Here is an 11,152-nt window from a genome sequence, read left to right as displayed (position 1 = left end):
AGAACCTTGTATACCTTATCTCCTGTACTGAAAACTAACTATAGAAAACTATACAAAGGTCTGCATTTGTCCTCCATTTTCCATATGAATAAAAGAAGCTCAAAAAGTTTAGATACTCTCTCCACAGTCAGATACCTATTTTCATTTGTACTGGAGATATCTAAGTTAGTCTTATTTTGAGGGATTTTCAATGAGACTGCAAACTCTTATATTTACTCAACTCTATACCAACTGTTACAAGTCTTTGTACCTAGTAGATTTTCAGATATGTTTATTGAATCAAACACTTCAGTAAACTTGACGCCTATTAAGGACACAGTGTTGATCATCAGACACTAAGGAAAAAGGAGATGAATGAAGAAGGGACACAGGCAGAAACTGAAGTAGTAAATATAATGCAAAATCAGCCTAAGTTTTTTCACTGATTAAATATACAGATGATGCAAACTGGATTCAATGCTGATTGACATTTTAAATTTCTAACAGATGTAATGGGAAAATTTCTTAAAAAAACAATGTTTCATACATGTATCAACAATAATGGCTTACATAGGGGGAGGGAAAGAAGAAGAGGCAGAAGAATGGAGGCTAAATTACTGATAATTTATAAATTCTCATATAACAAGGGGAGCTTAAAAAGTAAAACTTTCATTGCCTCACTTTAGTGCAATGCCAGTTTTTTAATCCCTTCCTGACCCATTTTTATTCAGCACTGAAAAGGGTACATTGTTTGATTTGGGTATTAGCTTTTAAGGAGATTAGTTTCCAGGAAAAGTAAAGCATTTTGCATAAAAGAGCGATCCTGATACAAGGCATCAGAGTATACTCTGTTCCCAAACCACCTGTTAAAAAACAATAAAAACCAAACAGAATCTTACATTCTATTCCCTCCCAAAATGACAGATGAAATTAAAAATAATTGTGTATTAAAAAATTCTCAATGAAAAATATATTAGAAAACCTTTCAAAATAGATGTGCCTTCTCGAGTTTTAATAAAAGGGAAGCTGAATCCTTTTATTCATAAACAAGAAATGAAAAGTAATAGATTTTTTCTTATTCATGGATGTCAATCTGCATTAGATTATTAATTATGGGTTATAATGCAATTAAAATAAAAACACAGTGGAGAAATACATAAAGCTTCTAAATCTTCATGTAATTTTTCTTAGAGATTTCTGGCTTGATCTTAACCCTTCAGAAAAATTAGTCCACATATTCCATATGGGTTTCAGATTAGTTTTTTCTTAGCCCTATCAGTTTTAACACCCTTTTACAATAAATATTTTATAATATCCCTTTTCAATTATTGAATTTAGCTTATTGACCTATGTAATCTAAATAAAAATAAATATAATAGCTGTAATATGAAGGAGAAATAAAATCAGTATTTTACTATGCAGCCATAAAAAAGGAACGAGACCATGTCCTTTGCAGGGACATGGATGGAACTGCAAGCCATCATTATCAGAAACTAACACAGGAACAGAAAACCAAACACTGCATGTTCTCACTTATAAATGGGAGCTGAACGATGACAACACATGGACACATGGCAGGGGAGCAACACACACAGGGGGCCTGTTGGAAGGGAGGGTGGAGAGCATCAGGAAGAATAGCTAATGGATGCTCGGCTTAATTCCTAGGTGATGGGATGATCTGTGCCACAAACCAGCATGGCACACGTTCACCTATGTAGCAAACCTGCGTATACTACACATGTACCCTTGAACTTAAAATAAAAGTTGAAGAAAAAAAGAATCAGTATTTTAGAATAGAATTAAGTATTGCAATGTGTAGATGCTCAGTCATGATTATTAGAGGATAAAAAAATGTCCTCCATGAATTTCTACAACACCCTCAGGTATTTAACAGAAATTTCTACAATACCCTCAGGTAATTAACATTAAATAATCATGACATATAAATCCTCTGAATTAGGTGACGCTTTCTCTAAAATTTAACACAATGTTTTATTACTGAAATTTACTCTTTACTAATCCAAAGCACCAGAATTTTTAGAAGACATACTATAATTTAGGGGATTATTCTATTTTGAATAATTCCCTTTCATAAAAGCCATCTAATAAATACTATTATCCAATACTCTATTTAATAGAAAAGTTTCTTTATTTAAATAAATGAATATTATTTTAAAAGCGAGCTTCCTGATATAGCCATCTGTTTATGTTTTACACTGTAATAATAACAATAATGAATCACCAATCTGACATTTTTGGAAAATTTCTGATAACTAAATACTACCAGATAACTAAAATATACTCTTAAGAACCAATTTTTTTGGTTCATAAATAGAAATACATTTTAAAGTACATGAGTTATAAATAATAATGGTGATGATAAAAACTACTGAAGTATCCATTATCCAGCTTTACAAAAACAAAAAATTAGTAGTATTTTTGAAGTCCTATGTACATATCCCTAACCAACTGTATCTCCCTCACCTTTCCCAGCCCTGAAATAACCACTATACTGAATTTTGTGTTTACCATTCTATTGGTTTTCTTTTGAGTTTTACCACATAGATATGTATTTCTAATAATATATCATTCAGATTTGAAGTTTCCTAAACTTCATATAAATGGAATTATATGTATAATTCTTGCATTTTTCATACAACATTATGTTTTCAAGTTGCATCCATGTTGACACATGCAGTTGCATTTTTTTTTCACTACTCTTAGTATTCCATTTTAGAGTTATGATATAATTTGTCCATTCTCCTGTGGATAGTCATTTGGGATATTTCAATTTTTTCTGCTATTACAAATAACCCAAAACATTTTTTACAACTTTGAAATTTCTTGTCAGTTACATGTTTCTTAGCCTTCTTTAAAAAACTTGAACATAATTTCATCTTTTCTTAATGACTGTGTCATATTTATGAGTATCAATTATAAATAATATAGCATTATAATAATGCCCTCAGGTTATAGAGATATACATTCTAATTTTTATGAGAATCAGTAAATTTAGTCTGCTTTTTATACTTTTTCTATCTCCTCTCTCACTCTTAAGCTATTGGCAAGAACTTCTTGATGCTATCAATGTTTATTTTAACATTCTCTACATTCAGTATTTCCCCTGTAGAACTGGAGGCCAGCCATTTGAGAATAGTACCAACAAGAAGGAAAAATAAATTACGACTGAAAAACCAAATGGGAGCTTTTCTCGGGGAAATGCATGTTGCCATATGAGATAAAAAATATTGTGAAAGGAATAAATGTTTTGGTATTTCATATTTGGCCCATTCATTAGCTGTCTGACCTTGTCAAATACTTCTGAGTATTTGCCTTTCATCTGTAAAATGTAAATAACAATAGTATTTGTAGGACTATTGTGAGAAATAAATAGTACTGCAGCAGAGTCCCAGCAAACCAGTGGCCTTCAGTAAATGTAAGTTGCTTATCCTTCACATCTACTCACCTCACACTAGAGTGTAGGGTGTTTGCCCAACTACTTCAAGAGATCAGAGACTTCTTGGCTTACTCCTGATTCCAGATACATTCTACGTGATCCCAGATACATGACAATCTTTATAGCAATGTGGTGTTATTATAGCTTTACAAACATAGCAAATGTCACATTATAAATGTTAAGAAGCAGATTGCTATTGCAGAAAAACTGGATTATGGCTTAAGAGAACCTCCTGAATGCAAAGAAGAGGACAGAGAGAAAAAAGAAGTTAAAGAGAAGAGAAATATGATGAGTATGGTGAATAGATGATGAAATGTAAACTTATGGATAACCAGTGTTCCTGAAGACAAGACCAGAATATATGGAAGGAAAATTTTATTCAAAATGTAAATTGTCTTGAAGGAAGGAAATATTACTAGACAGAAAATAGTTATAAATTATATTTCAAAGAACTCACCTGGTATGGTAAAAATAACAAAAAGATTCTACTGCCTTTAAGTATCCTAAGAAAAAAATGAATAAACAGGCAAAGGTTTTGATCAGACAGAACACTTTAAGTATTAAGGCATGAAGGCAGGATAACAGGTTATGCACAAGTATAGAAAAGAGGTTGGCCTCAGATCACTCTACAGTATTATATGCCACATAATGGAGCAACATTTGAAGAGAGAATTGTGGCTTAAGAATACTTTACACAGCTGCATTTACATATGAAGGCAGTAGAAACATATTCAAGTATTTAGAGAGATACCTTCTCTGACAAAACAAGCAAACCAAACAAACAATATCATGATGTGCCAAGCTTTAGTCTAAGTAGTTTTTATATACTGTACTATCCCATTTCATCCTCATAAACATTATCCTCATTTTACAATAAGAATAAATTATATCCTTCATTATATTCATTTTACAATTAGGGATATCCTTCATTATCTATATTTGACAACGAAGTTAAGAGTGTGCTTACAAATGTTAATAAATTTGCCCAAGTCACATAGCTAGTAAATAGAAAAGTAGAAGTCTAACCAGGTCTGTCAGTACTCATAGGTTTGACTTCATAAGCACCCACTGAATGGCTCTTGGAAAAGAAAATTTTTAAAAGAGAAGTTATAAAATGATGCTAATTATCACAAGAAAATAACAGTGGATTTTATGTAATCTTGGTGCAGATAATTTTTCTAAATCTGTCATCAAAAGTTTGGTTTTAATTTTATTTACTTTAAATTTTTGTTCCCAATATAATTACCCATTTTTCTTTTCATTAAAAAAATCAGAGAATACTGCATGCTCATTACAGCAGAAGAATGAATCAAACAATATATTGATGAACTTTATACAGAAGTCATGTTACCCATAATAGATACTTATTTACTTCTTAATTTGATTTCATCAAATTAAATCATAATTTTAACATGTCATTTTAAGTCATTTTATTACTTTAAAAAAACTTGTAAGAAGAAAACTACCCTTTATTCTTTAACACTACCACCCTAATAAAATTCATTTAACGTTTGCACTCATTCCATCTTGATATCTCCAAGGCCTAGAGTAGAATGGATGAGATACAGTCAATTCTCATTATTTGCAGATTCTATATTTGTGCATTTGCCTACTTGCTAGAATTTATTTGTAACTCAAAAATCCATTCTTGAGTTGCATTTGTAGTAATTTGTGAATATGTACAGAGCAGTGAAATATTTGAGTCACCTGATTACATGTTCCTAGCTGAGGTTGCACTTGATCTTAGCCAAAAGGTCGAGAAGCAGTCCTAGCTGAGGTGGAACAAGATGACTATCTTTCTTGTTTCAGCTCTCATATTATAAACAAGTATCCTTCTCATGGTCCATTTAGTTCTACATTTTTCAAATTTTTGTGCCTTTTTTGGCTGATTTTGCTATTAAAATGGCTGCCAGTGCTGAAATGCTGTCTAGTTTTCCTAAGTACAAGAAGGCTGTGATGTGCCTTATAGAGAAAATTTATGTTAGATAAGGTTTGTTCAGGCATGCATTATGGTGCTGTTGGCTGTGAACTCAGTGTAAATGAATCAACTATATATATTTTAAAAAAGTCTTTAAATACAAGCACATATAAAATAAGGCTATCAGTTGATAAAAATGGGACCAGAGGCTTGCAAGAACCTAACCCTATATTTCCCCAGGAGCAGTGGTTCAGTATTTGCCAACTCAGTGTTTGTAGTGACTTCATAAAACATAACTACTACGAATAATGAGAATTGACCATATTATTGGGCAACTATTATGCATCAATAGCAATTGACATCAATTTTGAATATTCTCTTCCTTGCTTTGCCTATGTGTGGAATAATTTCAAATATTTTTGCATTTTGTGTCATACACATTTATAAAATCCATCATTTTGCTTTATAGGCTTAAACATATTTTTCACTTTTTCTTCATGTTCAGACTTGGGAAAAATTTCAAACCCAAGATTCTTAAAGGTTAGAAAGCTCCCCCAAAATCAGTGACATCAGGCAAAACTGCCTAAATGGTATTGATATGGTTTGGCTGTGTCCCCACCCAAATCTCATCTTGAATTATAACTCCCACAATTCCCACGTGTCCTGGGAGGAACCTGGTGGGAGGTGATTGAATTATGGGGGTGGGTCTTTCCTGTGCTGTTCTTGTGATAGTGAGTAAATCTCATGGGATCTGGTTGTTTTAAAAATGAGAGCTTCCTTGCACAAGCTCTCTTCTTGCCTGCCGCCATCCACATAAGATGTGACTTGCTCCTCCTTGCCTTCCACCATAATTGTGAGGCCTCCCCAGCCATGTATAACTGCAAGTCCATTAAACCTCTTTCCTTTGTAAATTGCCCAGTCTCGGGTATGTCTTTATCAGCAGTGTGAAATGGACTAATACAGGTATTTGTAAATTTCTATGTAAGTACAATAAAAGGATTTAATAATCTTCCGTGAAAGCCATGTCAATGAAGAATTTTCGCCCTCCTTTTACCCTACACCCTTAAGTAGGCCCTGGTGTCTACTGTTCCCTTCTTTGTGTCTATGTGTACTCAATGTTTAGCTCCCACTTACAAGTAAGAACAAGCAGATATACCTCTTTCTTATTGTGCTTCAGAAATACTGTGTTTTTTACAAAATGAAGATTTTTTTTTTGCAACCCTGTGTTAAGTCTATCAGTGCTATTTTCCCAACAGCATGTGTTCACTTTATGTTTCTGTGTCACATTTTGGTAATTCTCATAATACACCAAACTTTTTCATTATTATATCTGTTATGGAGATCTGTGATAAGTGATCTTTGTTGTTACTATTGAAATTATTTTGGGGAGCCACGAACCATGCCCACTTAAGACAACAAACTTAATCAATAAATGTTGTGTGTGTTCTCACTGCTCCAACAACCAGCTGTTCTCCTGTCTCTCTCCCTCTCCTTGGGCCTCCCTATTTCCTAAGACACAAAAATACTGAAATTAGGCCAATTAATAGCCCTACAATGACCCTAAGTGTTCAATGAAAACAGTCACATGTCTCTCACTTTAAATCAAAGGCTAGAACTATTAAGGTTAGTGAGGAAGGCATGTTGAAAGCCGAGACAGACCTCTTGCACGAGCTAGCCAAGATATGAATGTAAAGATGTTCTTGAAGGAAATTAAAAACGCTCCTTTAGTGAATACATGAATGATAAGAAAGCAAAACGCCTCATTACTGATATTGGGAAGTGTCTGTGGTCTGAATAGATCAAACCAGACAAAACATTCCCTTATACAAACGCCTAATCCAGAGCTAAGCCCTAACTCTCTTCAATTCTATAAATGCTGACAGAGGTGAGGAAGCTACACAAGAAAAATTGGAGCCTAGCAGAGATTGGTTTATCAGGTTTAGTAAAGGAGATATCTCCATGACATAAAAGTGCAAGATGAAACAGCAAGTGCTGAAGTAGAAGATGCAGCAAGTTATCCAGAAGATCTAGATAAGTGATGAGGTGGCTACACTAAAGAATAGATTTTTCAATGTAGATAAACTAGCCCTCTATCAGAAGAAGATGCCATCTAGGACTTTCATATCCAGAAAAGGAAGTCAATGCCTAGCTTCTAAGGACAGGCTAACCACTCTTGTTAGGGACTCATACAGCTGGAGATTTTATGTTGAAGCCAATGCTCATTTACCATTTTGAAAATCCTAGGGCCCTTATAAATGATGACAAATTTATTCTGCCTGTATTCTAGAAATGGAATAACAAAGTCTGGGTGATTGCACACCTGCTTAGAGCATGTTTTAATAAATATTTCAAGACCATTATTGAGACTTACTACTCAGAAAAAAGATTCCCTTTAAAATATCATGACTCATTGACAATGCATTTGGTCACTCAAGAGCTCTGATGGAGATCTACACGGAAATTAATGTTGTTTTTATGTCTGCTAACACAACATCCATTCTGCAGCTCATGGTTCAAGGAGTAATTCTGACTTTCAGGTCTTATTACTTAACAACTTCATTTCATAACACTATAGCTGCTATTGGTAGTAACATCTCTGAAAGATCTTGGCAAAGTAATTTGAAAACCTTCTGGAAAAGATTTGCCAATCTAGATGCCGTTCAGAACATTCATAATTCACAGGAGGAGGTCACAATATCAATATGAACAGGAGTGTTGAAGAAGTTAATTCTAACCATCATGGATGACATTTTGAGGGGTTTAAGACTTCAGAAGAGGAAGCAACTGCGGATATAATGGAAATAGCAAGAGAACTAGGATTAGAAGTAGATCCTGAAGATGGGACTGAATTGTTGCAATCTCATGATAACCCTGTACAGATGAGGAGTGGCTTCCTATGGATGAGCAAAAGAAGTGGTTTCTTGAGATGGAATCTACTCCTGATGAAGATTCTGTGAAAACATTGTTGAAATGACAACAAAGGACTTAGAACACTATATAAACATTGTTGATAAAGTAGCAGCAGGGTTTGAGAGGACTGACTCCAATTTTAGAAGTTCTATTGTGACCTGCCTGGCCAACATGGTGAAACCCTGTCTCTACCAAAATACAAAAAGTCAGCCAGGTATGGTGGTGCACGCCTGTAATTCCAGTTACTTGGGAGACAGGAGAATCGCTTGAGCCCAGCAGGCGGAGGTTGCAGTGAGCCAAGATTGCACCATTGCATTCCAGCCTGGGTGATAGGGCAAGACTCTGTCTCAAAAAAAAAAAAAAAAGTTCTATTGTGTGTAAAATGCTATCAAACAGTATCAAATACTACAGAGAATAGTCTGTGAAAGGAAGAGTCAATCCATGCAGTAAACTTCATTGTTGTCTTATTTTAATAATTTGCCACAAACCCCAACCTTGAACAACCGCCACCCTGGTCAGTCAGCAGCCATCAACATCAAGGCAAGACCCTCCACCAGCAAAAATATTATGACTTGCTGAAGGTTCCAATGATGCTTAGCATTTTTTTTTTTTAGCAATAAAGTACTTTTAAACAAAATTATGTATGCTTTTTAAAGACATAATGCTATTGCACAATGGACTACAGTATAGTGTAAACACAACTTTCATGTGCACTGGCAAACCAAAAAATGCATGTGATTCACTTTATTGCAATATTCACTTCACTGCGGTAGTATGGAACTGAACCTGCAATATCGCCAAGGTATGCTGGTATATGAACACAACTATCCTTGTGTGATATTTACTCCAATTATTTATTTACATGTTCCAACAGGGGAAAAAATAGGATAGGAGAAAAAAAAATAACAAGAAAAAAGTTGAGGTAGTGGGAAATAAATTAACTAGCTACCTAACATGATAGGTTTGAATATTAAATCCTGTTGTCTGTGAGCCTATACTGACAAACTTGGCCTCCTCTGCTGAACACACACACACACACACACACACACACACACACACACACGTATCTCTGTCTCTTATTTCCTCTTCAACCTTTCTCCATACCCAAGTCAATCTTTTTGAGGCACTGGAGCTTTTCTTGCCTCAGAAGAAATGGAGTTAGCCTGGTGACTGCAGGAACTTCTTGGAAGCCGATCCTCTATACATAGAAGTGACTGTATGTCATATACATATAGCTCCCAATCCAAACTAAATGCACATCCAATTCAATTTCCTCTTACCCATTTCCAAAAATTACTGATGTATAAATCTGTAGCTTTTTGAAAGTTCGCAAATAATTTAAAAAGATGTTTTAGGAGTATATGGCCTAATCAATACATATCTGTGGTTTTCTGGCCCAAGGACCATCAGTTTGTGACCTTTATACCAGAAGCCAAAAGTAAGGGGGTCGGAGAGCAAAGAAATATGATCAATTTGGCAAAATTCAGGAAAACAGAAACTAAAGACAGTAAGAAAACATGATGAATAAAGGAAAAAGATACATTGCCTAAATAAAACCAGACCTGGCAAATGTTGTATTTGGCTACCAAAAGATATGAATGCTCAGATTTAATAATAATAAAAACATAAAAATCAGCTAAAATAAAACTGATATGACAAAAAATGGAAATAAGAGTGAATATCAACATTCCAGGTCAATATGGTTTGGCTGTGTCCCCACCCAAATCTCATCTTGAATTGTAACTTCCACAATTCCCACATGTCGTGGGAGGAACCCAGTGGGAGGTAACTGAATCATGGGGTCAATTCTTTCTCATGCTGTTCTCACAATGGTGAATAAATCTCACGAGATCTGATGGTTTTAAAAACAGGAGTTTCCCTGCACAAGCTCGCTCTCTCTCTCTCTTTGCCTGCTGCTATCCATGTAAGACACGACTTGCTCTCCCTTGCCTTTCATCATTATTGTGAGGCCTCCCCAGCCACGTGGAACTATAAATCCATTAAACCTCTTTCCTGTATAAATTATCCAGTCTCGGGTATGTCTTTACCAGCAGTATGAAAACAGACTAATACACAGGTAAAGTTAACAAAAGGAAACAAAAGTTGCAATATTAATATCAGACGAAAGAACTCAAGGCTAAAATATTAAATAGCTAATGAAAGCTCGATTCTACAGGGATGCAGCAGTTGTGAACTTTTATGGACAGAACAGCAAAGTATCAAAATATGTAAAACAAATAGTGTTAGAAAAAAAGACTCTGAAAAGCCATCATCGACAAGGGAAGCTAAAATACACATTTTGCAATTAAATCACAATCTATAGGTCAGACGACTGAATGTTTAAATAATTAACAAGGTGATCTATAAATGTTTACATGTATATGTACAACTGGCTGGAGCTGAGAAGGGATTGACCTCCCTAAATGTATGTGAAGGCAGGTTTCCTACTTGGATCTAGCCAATTGTTGCCAGGTGGATTACAGGCCTAATGATTTTAGATGCTTCAGCAGAATCTAAAGATGTTTTATTTATGAATAGATACACACAAGCACACAGGTATGAACTTTGTGTCCAGCTTAGGCAGAATATACATTCTTAAATGTCCATGAACACTTATGAAATTGATCATACACTGAATTAGAGATTCTGCTCACAATGCAACAAAAACTGTCCTTAAACTCATCCCAACAATAAACACCTAAAAATAAAAAATACTTCATAAATACTCTAAAATATTAATCAGAACAAAAGCGCTACTATTAAGTAATGAAGAACAAGGAGAACATGATATATCAATACTTACGAGATACAACCAAAGCAGGTCTCAGAAAAATGTCTACAGCTTTTATAAGATACATTCATTGGAAAACAAGAAGCATGGAAAAATA

At 34.5% G+C, this 11,152-nt stretch overlaps 1 protein-coding gene across 5 annotated transcripts in view; it reads right to left on the bottom strand.

The window, feature by feature from the left end:
* The window catches only part of GSTCD (glutathione S-transferase C-terminal domain containing), a 139,024-nt gene that overhangs the window by 41,251 nt on the left and 86,621 nt on the right, over window positions 1-11,152 (bottom strand). The window lies entirely within an intron of this gene.

Source organism: Gorilla gorilla, chromosome 3, assembly GCF_029281585.2.
Source record: "Gorilla gorilla gorilla isolate KB3781 chromosome 3, NHGRI_mGorGor1-v2.1_pri, whole genome shotgun sequence".
Lineage (NCBI taxonomy): Eukaryota > Metazoa > Chordata > Mammalia > Primates > Hominidae > Gorilla > Gorilla gorilla.
The sequence above is the reverse complement of the archived record's forward strand: the minus strand, read 5'-3'. Positions and strand labels throughout refer to the sequence as shown.